Source organism: Hermetia illucens, chromosome 4 (assembly GCF_905115235.1).
Source record: "Hermetia illucens chromosome 4, iHerIll2.2.curated.20191125, whole genome shotgun sequence".
Taxonomy (NCBI): domain Eukaryota; kingdom Metazoa; phylum Arthropoda; class Insecta; order Diptera; family Stratiomyidae; genus Hermetia; species Hermetia illucens.
Genome location: NC_051852.1, coordinates 49,173,712 through 49,194,955, shown reverse-complemented (window position 1 = coordinate 49,194,955; position 21,244 = coordinate 49,173,712). Strand labels below are relative to the sequence as shown.

Sequence of the window (21,244 nt, the reverse complement as noted above, 5' to 3'; positions counted from 1 at the left end):
AATTTGCAAAGTGACGGCAACTTGACTTATTATAACTTTGTTAGTAATGGTGCGATTTCCACCAAACTTGATATGATCATGCTCTATATCATAGTCTGCATTGCTGCAAAATTTCCTTGTGCTAGGATGACCCTAACGGACTTTTCTAGCTACCAATTACTGAAAATTAGAGTAATATACTATTAACTTTATTTGAAAGAATATCGGTATGGAGGGTATTTTAGGGCCTGGGATGCCTCTTGATTTTTTTCAGATTTTTGGGTCGGGTAGTTTCTGAGAATGGACCCGTTAAAGAAATGATCCTCCTCACCTTTCCAACAAATGTCAAAACTAAGACCGGCTTCGGAAAGTACTAACCGGCTTCGGAAAGTACTAACCGGAACTTCGGAAAGTACTTTTATTTGATACCCCACATGACTACATTTGATGAAAAAAAATGTACACACCCCTTTTGCGTGTATGGGGATCCTCCTTTAAATTCAACGTAAATGATGTAACTCCCTGTATGCGTTCACAGTTCGCACTTTTTCACCAAATTTAGTGACAACCGCTGTAACCGTGTCCGAGAAAAATGCGTGTGACGGACAGACAGACAGACATTAAACTGATTTCAATCAGGTTTTGTTTTAAACAAAACCTTAAAATCCTGTCCCTTTTCCTGGTCTTAGCTTAGCGTTAGCTTCTCTGGGAGCATTGTATTTATGTAGATCGTATTGGCTCAGCAGCCCTCTATGAAGGTCGTCAACAGATTTCTGCATCGTATCATCGGGGTACGGCGGCCTGATACTATAACAAACGAAGAACTTCGTCGGCTCCAGGCCTGGCACTTGTACGCATCGTGATCGGGTGGCAAAAATGGCATTCGATAACCCACACATTAAGGAGGGGCGACAATTCCATGCAGTGGAACACACTCCAGAAAGATGGCTGACGAGTGGATCGCTCTAAAGGCATATGACTCACAAAAGTAGCGCAGGCATTTCAAAGAATCGTGAGGGATCTGAAGCGCTTTTCAGGTAACCGCAAACGATGGTGCATAGGTGTGGTTGACGCGCTATACCCTACCGAGGGGTAAATGGCAACCATACATATTGATGTATCTAATATCGGCTGTTCTGCAGTCCACAGAGTTCTTCTTTCTGTGTTTTTCTTATTATAGACGTAACATCCTCTATAATCTCCTAGTTTGGATCGCCTTTAATTTTTCGCAGGATATCCGCGTTTGACAGAGAAATTAATTAGGGTAACATTTGAGCGGAGTTCTTATGCTTTCTCTGCTGGTTGTTTCTTTTCTCTTTCTTTCTAGTGATGCCCTCCTCCTTTTCAATAACCCTGCGATGTTAGTTTTGCCGGATTAAGGCAGTTTAAGTACTTCCACTTTCTTTCAGGAGGATTCATTTAGAGGATGAATCATCGTTTTCGGTTTTTATATACCTGCCTGCGTTGCACCTCGAATTGCTTACTTACTCTTAAAAGCCAATGGTACTGGAGTTCAGAGCTCCGCTATACATTTTTCTCCTACACATTGGTTTTAAATTCAGGGCGTGCTTTGCCTAGCCACTTTGGTCCACAACGATCTGTCTGTGATATGCAATTTATTCGGAAACCATTTCACTTATTGATGTGAAAGTTTTGGCAATGTTGTACATTGAACCTCACCCATGCTGTGAGGGACATTATTTTATGTAGAGTTTATGGGGGTCTTTATGCATGCAGAAGGAGAGTTCAATTTTTTTTGCACCGAAAATAGCGACGTAAGGTATCGAATAAAAGTTCTTAATTATTTTTTCTGGTGCAAGAATACGCTTTGACATTGGTTGTAAATATTAGGGAGCAAGGGGTGAAAAAGTACAGACATAAATCAAGAGTCAAAAAAGTTAATATGATGTCTTGACTTCAAAAAAGCTCCCACGTCAATATCTGTTCAAATAAAGTTGACTGGAAACTTGCCTTGATCCTAGAAGTATAGGTTTAATGTTATAGCCCATCGCAAATCGCACAAGATTGAAAAGTTTGGTGCAAATTCTTCGATTATTAGCAAAATTGTCCTTTTCATGGGAATTTATTGCAATCCAACATGTGATAGCATGTCAGTATCACATTAAAAGGAATGGCCTGACAAATGCATGGCTATTTCGAGCTCCGACTTGGAGCTTACCCATGAAAATACCTCCTTTTCCTTCCACTCTCTCCGATGGGGGACTGCTGTATCGTATTTGATCACGAGGCTGAATTATAATTTGTCTAATGCCCTTACTCTTATTTATATTATTCTCCCATCAGTTTTTCTAATTGATCTCTTCTTTCTCAAGCTTCTTATGGGCTGTTGCCTGTGGACTTTTAACACATATCGCATTCAACACCATCTGTTCTGACTGCGTTTTCTTGCCTTGAAGCATATTTTGTGGCATCCCCGATTTCAGAGTTACACCAGGAATTCATTCCTAGGCATGGATGCCTCTTATGTTTTCGAGCATGCTGACTTTTAGCTTCGTTTTTCGATCATCACAATACGAAGTTTCTTTGAGGACGTTGCGATAGCTGACATGGTTAGCGCGTCAGTTTCGCGATCTAGACGTCATGCCCCGGGTTTGAATCTCGGCTGCGGTTATGGATGTTCATGATTATCTAAAGGGAATAGATTTATAGTGCAATGAGTCCTAGAACTATGGTTTTCCTCTTTGAAAAGGTCGCAAGCTTGCCAGACAAGAGAAGACTTTTATATTTCATATGCGAAAATATTTAATCACACGAATTAATTTAGACGTTAGTAAGTCTACTGTGATACTGGCATTCTATGTTGCCTTAGTGTATAGTAAATACACACAACATATACAATTTCGACCCACTATAACTTTGTTAATAATGATACGATTCCCTTCAAACTTCCCAAAATCATGCCTGATAATGTGTATTTTTATATTTTCTAATTCTAGCATGAACTTAAGGAAGGCTTTCTTATTTAAACAGGAATCAGCATAAAATATATTTTGGGGCAGGCACAGGGGTATCTTCATGTTTTTTTCCAAATTTATGGTGAGAAGGCAAATCAACTTAACTGCAAGGAAAAGTCTTCCAGTCAACCCATTAAATTTGTGGTTTGGTTTGCTTCTGAGAATAGGACCTGTCTCACTTTAAGTTCGCACTTTTCAACCTCTCCCTTCCACACTCGGTAACGGAAATCTGAGACCTGTTTCGTGTATATATGTGGCTATATTCTGAGAGAAAAATATTAACACCCGTTCTCCTCCTTAATTTACACACAAATCTAAACCATTCTTCATACACGTCAGATCTCACAGTTTGCATATGTCCACTAAACTTCATTAGAATAGATTTAGCTGTTTCCGTGGCAGATCGACAGGCAGACAGTAAATCGGTTTTAATAAAAATGGATCTGAGGTTCGTGGCCGAATTTTCTCTTCTGAGATGCTTCCTTGAGGAAAATTACCTCTAGCAGTGTCTAAAAATAGGACATATCTAACGTCAATTTAAACTTATTGGAAGTATCCGCTGCTAACGTCATGAGTCCTGACGTCAGTAAGATTTTGTCCCATCTTGAAAAGATAATCCTCTTTACAAGTGCCTGTTATTTGCATTTTATTTTTGATATGCTAAAGGATTCACGATGGGCCCTGCTTTTCGAATGTGACTTATAAACATTCTAATATTGAATTGAATTTGGAGGATATCTACTCATTAGGAATTCTTGTATTTCACTCGTGCTATGTTCGTTGCATGGCAGTTATATCAATAATACTGTATCCTGTAGCCTCAACGAACGGCGGTCCCTGCCTCCGCAGTATTTTTTAGACTAAGATGTTCATCAAAGGTCTCATCCTGCCAAACTACAATCATGCATCGTATTATGCTCACATCATTCCACGAGTCAGATCAGCTTAACCACAATGAAAAGTTTCCCAGTCAACCCATTGAATATCCTTATTACAATTTAAGATTCAGTTTAGTGGAAAACTTAATCCCCAAACATCCTACTGCCTGCAAAGTATCAATTCTAATGCCAACATCACATTCTCGAATTTACGCAATCTTTTGTCTACAATTTCAAAAAGCGAAAGAGCCTTGAAAATCCATTCTCTAAATTGAAATCTCTACCCCCAGCCTTACGCTTTTGCATCCTTTCTCCACTTTCTCAAATTTCTCCCATTGTTTTCATTCTGACTATTGGAAATTATCCTCCCACCTAAAAGTGCGCAGTATTTTATTGAAATTATCATAGTCTCTCGCTTTCATCCATGCACATGTATTTATATCTTGTTTTATTAAAATGCGTTACTTTCCTTTTTCCCATTCATTCATACTCCTTTCGCTGCTTCTCTTGTGAATGATATTTCCCACGGAGAAATGTGTAAAAGTTGGAGAAGTGTCTGTAACTGGCGTACATTCAGCACATGTCCTTTAATAACCTGGTCCTCGATGTGAGGGTAAATATTGCGTATTCTTTTTCCTGGAACGGAGAAGGATTGGATAATTTATCGAAGCAGAGTCTCGAAGGCGGTAATGGATAACGAAAATAAAACAAAATTTGCAAGTGGAAATCTGGAGAAAGATGACGGATTTATCTAATATTTGCATCAATTTCTTCGGTTTGTGGATGGATTGATGGATTTTATTGGTTTTATAATGATTGGATTCGTTTTTCTTTCTAGACAGACGGCAGGGTTTTGGGTTTCTTTCATGTTCTTCGCCATCTCCATGTGTTTATATCTGGTGTGTTCCATAGATAATGAATTCTCATTTCGTATATTTGCGTCACTGTCTAAGCTTTCTCTGACTAAGCACTTTCTTCTTGGTGGTAAAAACCACAATTTTGATGAAAATGGGTCACCGAATGTGTTATACAATGCTTTCCTGAAGAAGGAAAGGCAAAATCTTAGGTTACTATTGAGTTCCAGTCCTTTCTGCAAATGAAGTTTCAATTTAATGTAGCAGCTCAGGATAAGAAGTCCTCTTTTAGGTCATGGATATTATGTTGCAGAACAAATTTCTATGTTCCAAAGTATTCTGTCTCTGAGTTTTACTGGAATTATTCGAATTTATATACGTTATCAAATAAATTTGTTTGTATAATCTATTAAGGACTTATCTTCTCGTTGTAATTTTTCCTGCTCCACTTTAGTTGAATTCTACAGCGGTATATGATTGTTCCCGGTAGAATAAAGTTCACTAATCGTTCAATTTTGCTAGCATACCTATGAAAGATCTTATGCAGGTTTTAATGTTTGCTTTGAAGTCAGTATACTGTCTGTTTATCTGTTCGTCCTTCGATTGTCGTTTATAACATTTTCTTTTTTTTCTTCAGTCTTTGTCCCGTTCACAAGCGAGGTCGGTTCGTCGTGATCGGCTTCGCCATTTGGCTCTATCGAATACCTGATCTGGGTGCAATCTCTAGGCTTTCAAATCCCTATCTAGCGTATCAAGCCACCGTTGTTTAGCTCTGCCTTTTGATCGTTTACCATCGACTTCGATGTTCAGACCAATCTTGGCAAGTGAATTCTCGTTGGCAGGAATTGCGTGACCATACCATCGAAGACGCCTCTCTCGCAACTTTTCCACGATAGGTGGAATCCCATAACGATCGCTGATATCCCCTTTTCGGATGTGATCTAAACGTGTCACGCCACTAGTCCAACGAAGCATCTTCGTCTCCATTACCGCAAGACGCCATTCATTATCTTTTATAGTCGGCCAACACTCAGAACCATAGAGAGCGACTGGACGGACGACATTGCGGTAAATCTTGTCGTTTATAACATATGAACATTTATTTTTTTATAGTAGGCTTTACAGGAGGTTTGTTTGTTTGTTCAATTCTACCAGTTCATGATCATCAATGTCGCGATTATCGAAATCGAACCTTGTGGTCATCGATATAATTAGCTACCAATTGTTGCTCTGACAGTTTTAATGGAGTTTCTGGCTTTTCTGATGGTGAGTTCGACTTCAGACTCGATGTCAGCCAGTATTCTTGTAAGTCAGTCTACTTTTATTGGTATTCCCTCTCTAACATCTATTTAACTTAGGAAAATTTGGTGTCGTAGATAAATCCAACTTGGTATTCCCGATTTGCAATGGCTTCGTCAAAACCTTATAACACAACAGTGAAATGTCGTTGTGGTTATCACGACAAGGTTTGTCCTTTATGTGTCGGATATATTATGCCTTTCCCCAGCTACGACCTGTCAAGAGCTAGCCACAAAAGCAGAGCTATCCCAAACACGAAAATTGGCAGAAATTCACTGTACAGTAAAGTCTCGGCTGATGCCAAAACAAGTAAATTTCTTGGAAAAAAAACTAAAAAATTAATACATACCGTTCCATAGTACCGTGTAATTTCTGCCTATTTCCGAAACTCAAAAGACTACTGCGGGAAAATCATTTTGGGACGACAGAAAAAATATTGGGGGGGGGGGGATGTCGTATATTGTCAATAGATGGCGACACTTAAACAAATGTTGTGTTGTACTTATCACATCGGGTCATACTATACGGCGATTTGAAAACGACAATATGTGCTACACGTGTCTCTTTGACAGTGTTGCAATCGTACGTTTCCTTCTCAAGTTATAGCGCGTTAAAGATGGAGTCCATCAAGCAAGAAATTCGTCATTTTACGTTTTTACTACCTGAGAGGTAAAAATGCAACGAAGGCGGCCGAACAAATTTGCGACGTTTATGGGCCCGATACTGTAACGATTCGCACAGCACAACGTTGATTCGATCGATTTCGTTGTGATAGATGTCGAAGATACACCCCGTACTGGTAGGCCAATCGTCGTAGAAACCGATAAAATCGTGGAAATCATCCAAGAAGACCGACATGAGAGCCAAGAATTGGGTATAGAGCATAAAACCGTTTGGAACCATTTGCAGAAGATTGGATTCCAAAAAAGCTGGATGTTTGGGTGTCACACGAGTTGACGCAAAAAAATCTCTTGGACCGAATCAACGCCTGCGATGCAGTGCTGAATCGGAACGAATTTGACCAATTTTTGAAGGGGTTGGTGACTGGTGATGAAAAGTGGATCACGTACGACAACCTCAAGTGAAAAAGATCGTGGTCGAAGCGTGACGAGCCGGCCCAAACCATCGCCAAGCCCGGATTGAGGGTCAGGAAGGTTTTGCTGTGTGTTTGGTGGGATTGGAAGGAAATCATCCACTATGAGCTGCTCAACTATGGCCAGACCCTCAATTCGTATAGTCCGGACCTGGCACTAAATGATTACCATCTCTTCCTGTCCATGCAAAACGCTCTTGATGCTACTAAGTTGGCCTCAAAAGAGGCTTATGAAAACTGGCTGACTGAGTTTTTTGCAAATAAGAAGGGGGGGATAATGAAGTTGCCTTCTAAATGGCAACAAGTTTGCGAACAAAACGGCGCATATTTGACTTAAATCGGTTAATTCTAAGTATGTTAAATAAAGCGTCAAATTTCGATCACAAATACGACATTTCGTTTCTCCAACCCAATATAACATGAATTGTCCCGCGCTCTTAAGTCATCCCGAATGGCGAATTTAATTCTTGTTTCGAGGATTGGAAAATACGTTGGAGTACGTATATTGTGTCTCAGGAGGATTACTTTGAAGGCGACGATATAGATTTGCACCATCAATTTAAATTCATCCAACGTGCAGCTGGCACAGCATAACAACCGCATACGTCATAGCCATTTAGAACGTTTGAATTTCTTTTCTGGAATTTTGACCGTGTCTTTGGACCTCTTTAGGTCCATATTGCTGCTTTTATCTAACATCCAAACACCAACACTATATTCCACGCATGAAGGCAAAGCCAATTTTATTTTGAAGCACATTTTGAAAAAGCAACTGAGCTGTAAGACAAGTTACGGTGTAAGACTGTTGAAATTCCCCCGAACATCTGTTGCTAACAGTAATATAGGCGATATCACTATCCTGTGTTCCCTTACAAACCAGGTATTTCGGCAGTGTAACCTTGTCCTCTGTATTTCGATACAACTTAGACTTGTCATGCTTGCTCGTAGAGTTTCTTGCAAGAAATCTTTCATTTCATTCATTTGAATCATCAACTATCAATATCTGGTTTTACAAACGGGAGCTAATCAAGCCAATACGAAGTTTACCCACAGTAATGGCCGACGTTCTGGTGATCTTGTTCAAGCAATGAACCTTCACTCATTTTTAACCTCGCTTCTTCAACTAACGTTGATTCTATCTTCTTATGAAGATCGTTGGAAGCAAAATCGTTGAGATCGTTCACGTTTCTGTATACCATTGGAGATTTCCTAGTAATACCTCCCGTTGGAATAGTGGTCCGAGTTGATCACTGTAACCTTAATAGCAGAGCAAATTGATGTATCCAAGAGTTTTGGCGCACCATCTTCTTGTCCAGATAGCTGAGTGGTTAGAGCACAAGGCTGCCGTACGGTAGATTGCGGTTCAAATCTCGGATACCAGTCGATTTAGCTGTGAATGAGTACCTGAGTCAAATGAGGGTAATAATCTCGGGCGAGCACAATACTGACCACATTGCCTCCTATAGGGTAATAATAGTATATTAATGTATTTTTGGAAATTTAATGGGGATCTTGAATGTAAAATGATCGGTAGATATGTATATACGATACTGGAAAGTTTGGTGGAAATCCTACATCTGTTTTTATTCAAAGATGTTCATTGCCTTTGTTTCAATTCTATTTATGGATCTATCTATGGTTTCCGGATAAGTTTTAGGAATATTGTGTTACATTGAGCCCTGCGCCAGGATATGAGAAGACTAGAGGGGAGGAAATGCCTTATGTCTAAATTTGTTTAAGGGGGTCATCCCGTGTGTCGGATCCGGAATTTTTTGCATCAATTGTATCTAGATATAGTGTAGAATATATGGGCAAAGTGTTTTTTTGATATTCCGAGTCGTTCGGAAATTATAGTGTTAAAGACGTGATAAGTCACATGCTAGATTTATGTCGATCGTCGTAATAGAGCTCGTATTTATAGGTCCGAATGCCGTTCAAATGACTTTGCTAAAAGGACAAGAATTGAAGCCAAGGCCGTACATATCTTTCTTCAAGTAGCCTAAGGTTTATGGACTAGGTATAGCAGATTAATGGTGAGTTGAGGTTTTATGGCTTAAAATCCCATTCTACTTTTTAAATGCGTTTTTCTCGAAACCGCATGGTGAAAATCGGCTGCCACCGTAACCCAAAATCTACCCAATCAAAATTTTCACGACTTATTCAGAATATATTTCTATGGTCTGCAAACTAGGATAATTGTGATTCATTCAGTTGTTTTTTTTATTCATTGAAGAAGCCGTAAAAAACACCAAAATTCAAAAAAAAAAGCTTAAAAACGGCACCAAAAATTCAGTTTTTGATATTTTTTAATTATCGCAGCGCCCTCTAGCGTGGCAGCAGAAAAACACCTGCTCAAGATATAAATAAATCTATGGGGAAAAATTCGTATTTGTAACTTCATCTATTTCTTTACAAAAAATTTCTAAGAAAAGCCAAAAGAACGGCCTTCACACGGGATGACCCCCTTAAGCATGTGGTGGTCCTGAGTTCCCCATCCACTTGATGGCGGACCGCACTAAATTCGAGGAGCAACTTAGTCAGGAACGCTTTTCACATTTCGGAGAGCAACTTAGTCAGGGCCATTCAATACTCAAAGAAAAAAGTATTGGTATGAGCGAGGCCTAATGAGAGGGGGAGGGATCCTCCCGGGGCTCGGGGTTTTCTCGGGGAAAGGCCGAAAAAGAAATTTCAATGAAAAGAGGGATAATAGGCGGATTCGTATAATTTTCTCCCCAGACCCATAAAATTTTCACCCCGGGCCGGATTTTTTCTCTACGGCTTGCCAGCCAATGCTTTAACTGGTGGTGTTTTGCTCGATATAATTCGCTGCATCTCAAGAGTTTAAATTTAATTTAAACAGAGTTCGTTCTAGTTTATATGTCCACTGAGGGAGGCCATTTTCTAAACTATTGGAAATTGCTTCTACTTGGTGATTGGACTGAAGTGCTCCACCAATAAAAGCAAAACTTTGACGTACCTACCACGAGGAAAACTCCGGTAAAACTGTTATAGATGTTGCAGACTAATTTTGTATTGAATACTGTCACTGTCAACAGGCTTAAAAAGCATTTATTATTCAATGAACCTCTTCACTTGCACACTTCCTGTTCATCTATTTTCACTCCCTTTGATCCAAGGGAAGGCCTTTTACGTGTAGTTCATTTTCCGATAGCGAAGGCTAATATTGTTTAATCAATTTCTCGAATTTCCTCCCGGACATCAACTCAAATAGATACTTGCACTCTCTAGCTTACATAGCCATCCCCCGCGCGACCCTCGCCACCCTTACAAAGTACAACCCATTGCATGTTCTGCAGCCAGGTGAAAACATAGCATCGCACATCCGGTGAATGCAATCGATTCAACAGTTTCGCCCCGGACAACAATTCAGCCGTTTTTCTGCTTCCATTCTCCATATTCCCAATAAAGGCGACCTCATCGAAAAAAGCTTATTTTCGTACAATCCAAGTTGCAGCGGCAAAAAAGAGTGGAAAAACGACGTGTTGAAAAAATGGAGAATTAAAAAAATAAGTGAGAGAAAAAAACTGATTGCAACAGGTTTGCACGTTTAAAGTTGTGTGATTTTTTTACCGCTTTGCGCGCATACCTGCAAAACAGAACAACAGAAATGGCAGACGTTACAACACATCGCACACCGCACGCCCCACATGACATCAACAATTCGTCTTTGCATAGAACTGTTTCTCCGTTGCCGCGGCTTTTTGCTGCTTCGGTGTAGAATTTTATTGAAAAAAGAATATATGGAAAAAGCGAAAAGAATAATCAAACAGTTTAGCTTGGATCCATACTACCCACCCCGCCCCTCGCTGTCAGCATGTTCTCCTCTTCCTGCTGCACTAGCCCAGCTTTCCCGTTTGGCTAGTGCTCTCCACACTTGCTGAGCAAACAGACCAGCTAGCAACGTGGTATCACGAATTTGTGTATTTCACTAGCACGGCAGGGCCGCGGGGCAGGAGCCGCGAAAACAGATAAAATGTAATACAAGAATGTATTCGTTACACACAGTACAACATGTGAATTATCTTCCATTAGTAAGTGCCGTAATTGCTGCCATTTGTGTTGTTTTGTTACTGCAGTTAGGCTAGGCTAGGCTAGCTTTATTGTCATTCGAAGCGCTCGCACTCGCGGAGGTATCGAGCTGGCATTAGCCGCTGGGACACATTCGGGGAGCGAGTAGCAGACAGACAGACAGATACATTTGTTTCTAGCGCCTTATCACATTATGCTTACATGTCTAGGTTCCAGACCCGGTAGGAAACAAGTTTTCATGTCACGTATGTTAGCAGTTCAGATGGAGATAAGTCTCTGTGTTTTTTGGATGTTTTCCTATTTCCTACGATGGTTTTTTTTCATAGACTTCAAATGCCTCTAGTGTGGTGTCAATGCAAGGGATGACGAATTTCAATAGTATAAAACATAAATTACCACAATTCAGTGATACATTCTGTCTAAAAGTATCCAAAATTTGTAGATAAAACACAGAAAATTTGTTTTTCATTCATTTTTTTGCCGCTTTCAAAGCAGGCCCGACATAAGTCAGAACACCCATGCCATGTATAATTGTAAGCAATTTTTAGGGTGGCCTTCAATACCTTCTGCAAATTTGATTTTACGGCGTCAGCAGTCTCAAAACGAGTTCCCCGAAGTGGGAATCTGAATGTTGGTAACAGGAATCCATACACCCACGTCTTATCAAAAGTTATGATACCTCGTATAAAGGTGGGGTCACTAGAAACTCGGGGAAGCATGTTTTTGGCAATTGATTTATTGTTGGTGCTTTTCTTGCAAAAAATCAGTTCAGTCATGGTCAAAACGTCAAATGCAATCTATCGAACTTTCTAGTGAGGGATGTTCACTTCACAAGCTGGTTCTTTCAAGTTTTGACGTCGATATTGAGAATTTTTTTCTTTATCTTTTCAACATGTTTGTCAGTTCAGAACCTTCATAACTGAAGTCTATACTCTTTGTACATTTATTTTAAGATTACCAATGGAAGTTGATACGAGTAAGCTAAGACACTTCTGTGTAGATATTTAAAATTTAAAATTAAAGGAATACGACCAATAATCTTTTAAAAAAAAACTCATTTCACTAACAATAAAATCTGGAAACTCGATTTGCATGTAGTGACATGTTGAACGCAAGAAACGTTTTTTTTTAATCAAAATTTACTGACCAATGTATACCGGGATTCATATGGGGAAAGGATGATTTATGTAATCTTGCAAGACATAATTCATCTCAGTAGGTATGCATCATTTGCTTCTATCATATCGATACATTTCTAGAAATGATTTTTTTTTTATATAGGTATTGTCCGTCTTGTCCCCAGATGCGGTAGACGCTGGTTACACTATTAACTTGACCACAAATAGCGTTAAACACACCAATTTTCACTACACATAGTGAAAATGTGGGCGATCATCATCTATTGAAGAAAACTGGTGGTAGCTACTCTACATAAGTTTGTACCGTTCTTCTGGATGGCATTCCCATGGTGGTCACTGCAACAGGGACCTTATTATGCCACATCCACTTGCGGAGCAATGGTGATTGCAATTAAATTTAATGCGCATTGGACTTAATTTTGCTTACGATTTTGTTACTTTACCTGTCTTCCCGTGTAACACTGCTCCTTTGATTGAAAGGTATAAACAGCTTTTCATGTGCTTCCCAGTCTAATTTGTACTATGAATTTTTTATTGTTTATCTGAACTTTAACTGTGATGTTCTATTCCCTCCCCTTTTTTCTCAGCGGCCAATCTAATCTATTCGATTTCACCTGACCTAATCATCCTAGCTTGCTCTACTTCATTCCTTTGTCATGAGTATTTACCCTGCTCTTTGGTTATCTGTTCCTAGTTCCGCGTAAATCACGTACGTTCAAATCGGCACTCTCAATGGAGCTCTGTAATTCGATGTGCAGTTTTGTCCATAAATCTCCTCGCTGTGTGAAAGTCACTGGCTGTCAACTTCGACCATTTCCACTTAGTCTTGGCAATAATCAAAAGGGCTCGCGTTGTAGTCATCAAGATGGCTTCTACGCCATTACGTCCGATATGCTCCCTTAAATATACCTCTTTCTCTCCTGGGTATCTGCGCTCTTATCCAACTTGGTTTATTCAATCTGGAACTGCATTTACCGAAAACATTTAACATAGGATTTTCATTTCTCCCTACTAACCTACTATAACTCACCTTGCTCATTTCAAGGCTTAACCTTTCTCCTCTCATGGGCTCGGCGATAAACACTTTAAATTATGGAGATTTAAAGCTCTCCTCCTCGGAATTCTTGCAATTTCTATTTAATTCTAGCACAATAACATCAAATTCCCTGATTTCACTACCAATTCTTCCTCAGAAGTTTTCCCTAAATGATTTTGGTCTTCTCTTCTTTTAGGCTCTATCTAACTTTGTAGACTGGTCTCTGTTGCCTGCCATTTTTCTCCTTATCCCTTAGTAGAGTTCCTCATTGCTGGACTGTATGATGACAGTACCGGATCTGGTTTCGATGGGTTTCCTTTACTGCTTTTACTAAACACTAAACAAGACATTCTTTTATTTAACGAGGGTCTCGAAGAGTATTACTTTTCTTCAATTCTATTGTTATTCTTATCTATTATTTCTATCCACAAAAAGAGAAGACCCTATTCATACTGAGAACTCTTCTCTTACTTCAGAAAGATATGTCAAGGACCGGTTGACCGTCCGCCGCTTAGAAATTTATGGTATTTACATCGATCGAGCATTTTCACTACAGCATTTACTTTCATCTTCCGATTTCTTCCGATTTCCTTTAAAATGCCCACCTTCCATTGTTCCTTCAGCAAGTTTAGGTATTTTTTCGCAGATTACATGTCTTTTGCAAACAAAATCTTATTTAAATCGGTTCAATGTCCATCTGTCATACACACTTTTCTCAGAAACAGCTATACCGATTAGCACGAAATTTGTTGAGAAGGTGGGAACTGTGAACGCCCGCACATGTAGTAAGTTACATACTTCTACGTTGGGTTTAAGGAGGGGTCCTCATATATGCAAAAAAGGGGTGTACAAATTTTTGTTTCACCGAATATAGTCATGTTGGGTATCAAATTAAAGGCCTCGATTTCCTCGAATTTCCTAGTCAGACATCGGACCCACATAGTCTCTTTACTTGAACACGAAGTAATAGTATACGCGGTACTTTGCTGGGCAGCGCTGTGAGTCGAAGGAGGGTAAGTTCGCCACACCGACCAATGCATTTAGGTTTACATCGGGTTAACCAGTATTTGTCCATGCGAAAATGATTCCTATAAATATCCTAGTGAAGAAGACACATTATAAGGGAAGAAAGACGAAGCTGCTCGAAGTAACTCTACCGGCTTCCTAAGAGTCACTAGAAAGGAAGTGGCAGCAACGATGAGACTGTTTTGAAAATAGCCACTTGACTCATATATTCACCTGCGTATTGGCGAACGAAGGCGCGCGAGTTTACCGATGTGTAAGGAACATGCTGATTATAGCAGATATTTGCATCACTTCGGATTGTACGAGTCTCGAATATGCTGCTATACGCGAGGAGCCAGGATAAACGATGTCTCATTGTGTGAAGTTCATGAGGTGGTTGAGCAATGCCTTGATCGTAAATATTAGACCCTATAATCTCACGAAAAAGTTAAGTTCAAAGGCAAATTGGGTGGTGGTAAAGACTTCTGGAAAAACCATTTGTGACATGAATTTGTTTGTGTAGATCAAAGTTTTCTCCATGAAGTAATATTTCATCGTCGTCCCGCAAGGATTTGGGTTATCTAGGGTGTGAATCCCGCTCACAACTGTAATTTCACGGAGCAGCATCTGTTTTGCAGATTATCTTCGGATCAATAAGAAGAATGCCCATTGAAACCGGCAGTTCACTTCTTATCAATATCATTCAAGTTTGGTCATTCAAAAAACGCAAACGGCTCATGGACCTGCATTGTTTCCTTTTAAGGTTCCGAATCTCTCCTTAACAAACTACTTTTCCCGAGACCTTCTTCATATCCAGGATTGTAGAATCCGGCAACGAAATAACAAGCGGCCAGGCGGTCAAAAACGCTTTGAAATTTGACGAGTATATTAGATACTTTTAGCCTCGACTGTCGACATTCCAGACAAATGTCAATGAATTATGAACATATTTTTAAGTATGGAAGTTGTACTACCTTTCCGAGAATCAGCTAAACACTTTTGTCCTCAATTTGAGGATAAAAATTTTCTTCAGAATTCTGCCAATCATGCTTTGTTGATATCTTCTGACAAAATGATCTTTTGAGCAAGCCAGTTATCGAGGCACTTTTTGACTTTATCGTAAAAATCGGACCATTATTTAGTGAAAGCCGGTTCCTTTAATGAGCTAATGATAATTAGACGGAGCCAAGCTTGGTATGTAAATCGAATTTTTCAATATCCTGTATATCCTTCATCGCTTTCAAAAAGTCTAATGGCAGATCAGTTTCAGCTGTATTGAAGCAACCCAGGGCTCAATTCGATAATTTGGTGTTGTTAGTCTTCAATATCTGTTGAACCAATCATGCACAAGGAATCGTTCTTCGGGCTTCCGGTCGACGCCAATGGCTATTTTGGCCATGGTTCTTTGCTTTTAAAATTATCCAAATAAATTCAGTTTTCGTCACTAGTCAATATCTAAAAGAGTGAACTCCTTTTCACGGGTTTAATATTGGTTCACTTTCCCCTGATAGACTCCATTTTAGATATCGTTTCCTTGACACTTTCATTTATATTTTCGATATCTTCCTACCTTTTCGTCGACGTTGTCTGTCTCCTTACATTTACTGGTACTGGTTGCGCCCAAAAGCCCTTGTTACGCCGGAGTACTTTCTTACCCTTTAAAACTATAAAATTGGCAACTGCTCATTTTGATTTTTTGGTTGTTTGGTTACAAAATACGCATTAAATCGTTGGTTAATATTCCTATGACAATTCTAAAAATGCTGGACTTTTACACAGGTCCCCATTACAATACTAAAATATCTGAAATATGAAGAGGCGGAGAAATTGATCTTACGATCATATCCACATCAGGGCTACCCCTTACATTATCGCTGATCTTCCGGTCTTTGAAAAGTACCTTCAAATTAAAACCATTTTCACAAACAGAAACTGAAAAGGAAAATGTTTAATCATAAAATACTGCAAAAAGCGTGTAAACTCCGAAGATTGAATGAAAAATGAAAAATTTGGTAGAATTCATGCTAATGCCAACAAAATTAAGCAACATCGAAATCTGGAATTTATTACGGTTAAGTCTGCATTCTATCATATTTCGGCTGTGTATGTAAAAGCTAGACACACCCGACATATTGTGTAACAAAACCAAGGAAATTATTCACCCATCAAACACCTGGCTTCTTCCTTTATGAACTTTATCTTTCGTCTTCCGATAAGATCTTAGAAGAGAAGTGAAGTTTGGGAAACGAAGATCTTCTTAGGTTGGAGTTTTATTGGTGTAGTTCTTGGCGTTCAGAGCTTTGCAATTCTTAATTTAGACCTAACGGATACGAATAACTATGTAAATTTTTATGCTTATTCAAACGTTTTCAAGAAACCTTCCTCTTTTACGGAATTTTATTGATTTCCCAGATCTTCGACATGTGCCAACCGCCTACAGAGCGGTCTTTCTTTATTATTGTTTGTCCATTCTCATTACCTATCAATTTGTCCAATAGGTTGCACAAACATATCTATAAATGTTACGAATTCCATCCACACCACATCAGAACAAAAAAATATCATCGAACACTCCAAAAACCTCCGTCGAATTCGCACCGTGCCATGTCCGAGTAACCATCGTAACCTCTCCGTAACCACGCTAAAGTCTTTTACCTTTCACATTGAACCCGATCGGATTCATTGGCATCTGCGATGTAGAACGACTGGCGCAATCATACAGACAATGACTACCTGTTGAAATGCTGTCCGACATAATCATTTAATTTTGCACATTCTCCTCATGGGCTTGCTGTATTAGCACTGTCTTGAGATAGATACGTAGTGCCAAGCTCCTTGTGTACTTTCTTCACCTCTTCTCAGTCTCCACGTTTTCTCAGTATCTCAGTATGTGCAGCAACGAAACCGAGGAAAAAGAGAGATACAACCAACTCCCAAGGTGTGTAGTGTTCACTTTCCGAGTAACCTTTATCGGCTTGAACCTGCTTCTATTTTTTCTTGTATTATCGGCTGCGTCGTTGGAGCCGTTCATTTTGTCGTTGGTATGATGGCATGACGTCAAAACAGCTTTCCTTTACTCCCAGCGCGCTGAAACGTCTTTCACGTAAAAGTCGTTCTTCCCTGTGCTAACAAACAGATATCTTAGCCACAGAAAAAGCGCAGAAGGAACGGATAGTGCTCGGCCTCTTCCCAGCTTACTGTGTCCCACCTCTCCCGTCAAGTTTATGTAAGGCTGCACAATGGGCAACCCAACTAGGTAACTTGACTGTAGAACGAGATGCGGAGGAAAACGGTGGTCTGCGGGTTGGCTGGCTCTCGTATGCTTGTATCTTTTTGATGTGTTAAGTAAGTTCTGTTCCATTCATTAGATTTCGATTAGATCACATCCACTTGGCGCAATGCCCAAGAAATCGAAGCGAGGAGCAGCACTGGCGGCAGATGGTACCAAGTTTCTGAATGAGTCAATTTATAAAGTTTTATTTTTGATCTCTCCTCGCGGATTTCGTATTTTCCGGTGAATAGAAAAAGTTAAGATGGATTTTAATGAATTCGAGAAAATATTTATAATTTGATGGATATTATGTGAATCATTGCGACTAGGGGAGATGGTCTTGAATTATATTTTTCTGGAGTGGCTATTCACTGTGAATCACTGTGAAATTAATCCATATAGGCTGGGGTGGGGTGCGATGCATACAATCCCAAAATGTCTTAATTGGAGCAGAAAAAAAAATAAATTTACTCCGAAATTATTCCATCGCCTTCTGTCTTCTGATGCTTTCGGTTTTTCTCCCAAAAATTTCGATATTTCATCATACCAGTTCGTGCCCTCCTTCGACGCTGCCTTCTGCTTGAAATCTACGTGATATATAAGCTTGTCTGTCATTTTTTCTTCTATGTCCTGTCCAGTTCCATCTAGACCTGACCTTTGGGACTTTCGAAAATTTGCTTTAAGAACTAGTATTTCTTCCTCTCTATTTTTGTTATCCTTCGATTAATCTCCTGCGTAGTTCGCTTTCAAACGATATCAGTTGTCGCAGGATATTCTCGTTGAGCTTATTTTGTAAATCCTCGTTTCTTATTGTAAGACTACTGAATTCTGCATTAGGCATTATATATTAAAATAATAATACTAAAGTATAACTAGTCGCTGGACGCTTCAGGTACAAAAAGTTTAATGTATTTCTTAGTACGTAGCACGTGATATATGCATGTATTATGTGAGAGTATCCACTTTCGGGTGATATTGACATTCATAGTCTTGAATTTGCAACGAAACAACAACTTTGACCTATTATAACTTTGTTAGTAATAATGCGATTTCCACCAAACTTGGTAAGATCATGCTCTATATTATCGCCTACATTACTTCATTCGTGGTGCTAGGATGAACTTTTTTGAACAGATATCAGTATGAAAAGTATTTCGGAGCCTAGGCACCATGTAGTGGCAGCCTCTTGATTTTTTTCAGATTTTTCGGTTTAGTAGTTTCTGATAATGACCCCCTTAAAAAACGATCGTTTTCAACCCCACGCACTCCCCACCTTTCCAATTAATGTCAAAACTAATACCAGCTTCGAAGAGTACTAACTACTAAGATCCTCGTAATTTGATACCCCACATGACTATATTTGATGAAAAAAAAATTACACTCCCCTTAAATTCGACGTAAGAGGATGTAACTCACTGTATGCGTGAGCGTTCACAAATTTCACCTTTCTACCAAATTTGGTGTCAATCGCTATAGCCGTCTCCGAGAAAAATGGGTGTAATGGACAGACAGACAGACAGTAAACCGATTTTAATAAGGTTTTGTGTTTACACAGAGTCAAACTACTAGCACATAGAGCAAGATGAATTTCATCACCCTGGTTATAAGCGGCTTACAGATATGCAGCAGACCATCTAGGTTCGGCATTATTTTTGGTAAAGCCATACGGCACGGAAGCACGAGTTGTTTGAGTATTTTTGATTAGATGATTTTTATGGTCCGCGTCACGTGTTTCTTCGGGGTAAAACCTCAACAGAGTTTGAAGTCGACAGCGGAGTACACCAGGGTTCTGTGTTTCTCCTCGTTACCCGTGAAATTCTTCATGCTGCCTTGGCTGGAGGACGTGGAGAAATTCAATGAGTTATGTCGTCTTCTGTCTCAAACCTCGAATACACTTTGCGGTTTTGTTTAAAATCTGAATATAATCATCTCAATATTTGTTCTCTCTGTGCTGTTGTATCGAAGTAGTCCTTTACTATCATTGGAAGCTCCAGGCTTTCGTCAACTCATTTTTGCATCGTGTGAACGTCTGTCCTGAAACAATAACAAATGGAGGACGAACTCGTAGCTCGTATTTGTTAAATATTTGGGTGCTAAGCCCAAAAGAAAAGATCCGCGGACCAAAACAGTGGGAGTAAGTTGCTTTCCAATTGGTCCGCACCGACGTCAAGTACGTGCGGATTTAGAATCCCGCACCGATGCCTATAGGCGTGTTGATCAGAAGGCGGAAGTGACAGTGCCCACTATCCCAGAGTAGTCGACGAGAGGGTCACAGAGAAACATTCTCACACACTCGGCGTAAAACTGTGGAGAAAGAATGCATGTTTCGTTGCCTGGAATCGGCAGCGATGACGTAGATATGTGGTGTAGATTTATTATAGTAGCGAAAATTTTCAGCTTCTCCGGGAACTGGTGGTAAATTGTGCAGTACAGGGCCTGGGCATCCTTTAATGCGAGTGTATATTTCGCTGATTTCTAGGTACATCGGGCATCGCAATAGTTGGCCATGTGGTTCCTTCACAGTTGCTACTACGTCTTCTGTTGTTGAGATCGCGTTTGTCCTCCCGGGGGAAGACAAAGTTTTTTGGGTAGTTATATATTTTTGTCGCTTTCTGTAAGGTTTTGACGATCAGAAATCAGACTTTTTCTGAGCTTGACCTTCTAGCTTCCTTTAACTTCATATTAAAGATCGCAGCTTCGACAAATCTTATCTAGTTCCTTACTTTTTTTCGTGATGTTTCATCATCATCATTCTTGTGGGAGGGGGGCTGTAGTGCCACTCCTGGCCACCAGCAATGTTCTCCTCTAATCATTATCCTGCGATTGCGTCCTCCGGTTCGGAAATTAGGGAATTGAACTTCTTTCCGCATCAGTTGTGTCATCTCATATTTTACATGGCTTGCTTACCTTGACGTATTATCGTCACTTTTGGTGGTAAAGTTTTGTCCATACGCCCTATTTGCCTAACCCTTGTAGCTTTATAAAGATTCATCGTAAAGAAAATGCAAATCATCGTAGTATAATTGATGCTGGTTTTCTTCAATCTTTATCAGGTCCAGTATTCTGATCGAAAATATCCAGAACATTTTCCGAAGGTGGCTTCAGAATTCAAGTCTCTAAGGCCACATAAGCACCAATCGAATGTGCTCTGAATTTCTCGCCTTCTCAATTCCCTCCTGTGAACTTTTGGAAGAGGAAAATCACATTCAAATAGTGACAATATTACTTGAATAATTCCACAAGGATTTGTTTCTGGTTTGTGGTAACAACTGAAGAGTTTGTTATCTAAGGCTTGAGGGAATATAGTGGGACGACGCATACAACATGAATTGTCATTCTATTTGCTTTCCATTGATTTTGAAAAAAAAATTTATTGGCATAAATAAGAGAAGATGGATGGAGAAGGATGGGTTGCGACTGTCAGTTGTCCATCCAAAGTCAATGTCTCAGGAATTTCAAGTCCAAAATGGAGTTTGCTACGGCTGAGCTATTCAGATGACATCAGTTTGCTTGTGAAATTATGACGCTTCACCATATTTACGTTTTGTTTTCCATCAACATTTATGCTGCGTTATTATTTGAAAAATGGATTCATTATCACCGAAGGTTCCCTGGTTTCTGTTAGTCGGCGTCTATCAGGTTTCTATTAACCAACGTCCAGTTTG

At 39.6% G+C, this 21,244-nt stretch overlaps 1 protein-coding gene across 13 annotated transcripts in view; it reads left to right on the top strand.

Moving 5' to 3' along the window:
• The window catches only part of LOC119653720 (mucin-17), a 238,151-nt gene that overhangs the window by 163,884 nt on the left and 53,023 nt on the right, over positions 1-21,244 (top strand). The gene's annotated exons all lie outside the window — the stretch shown is intronic.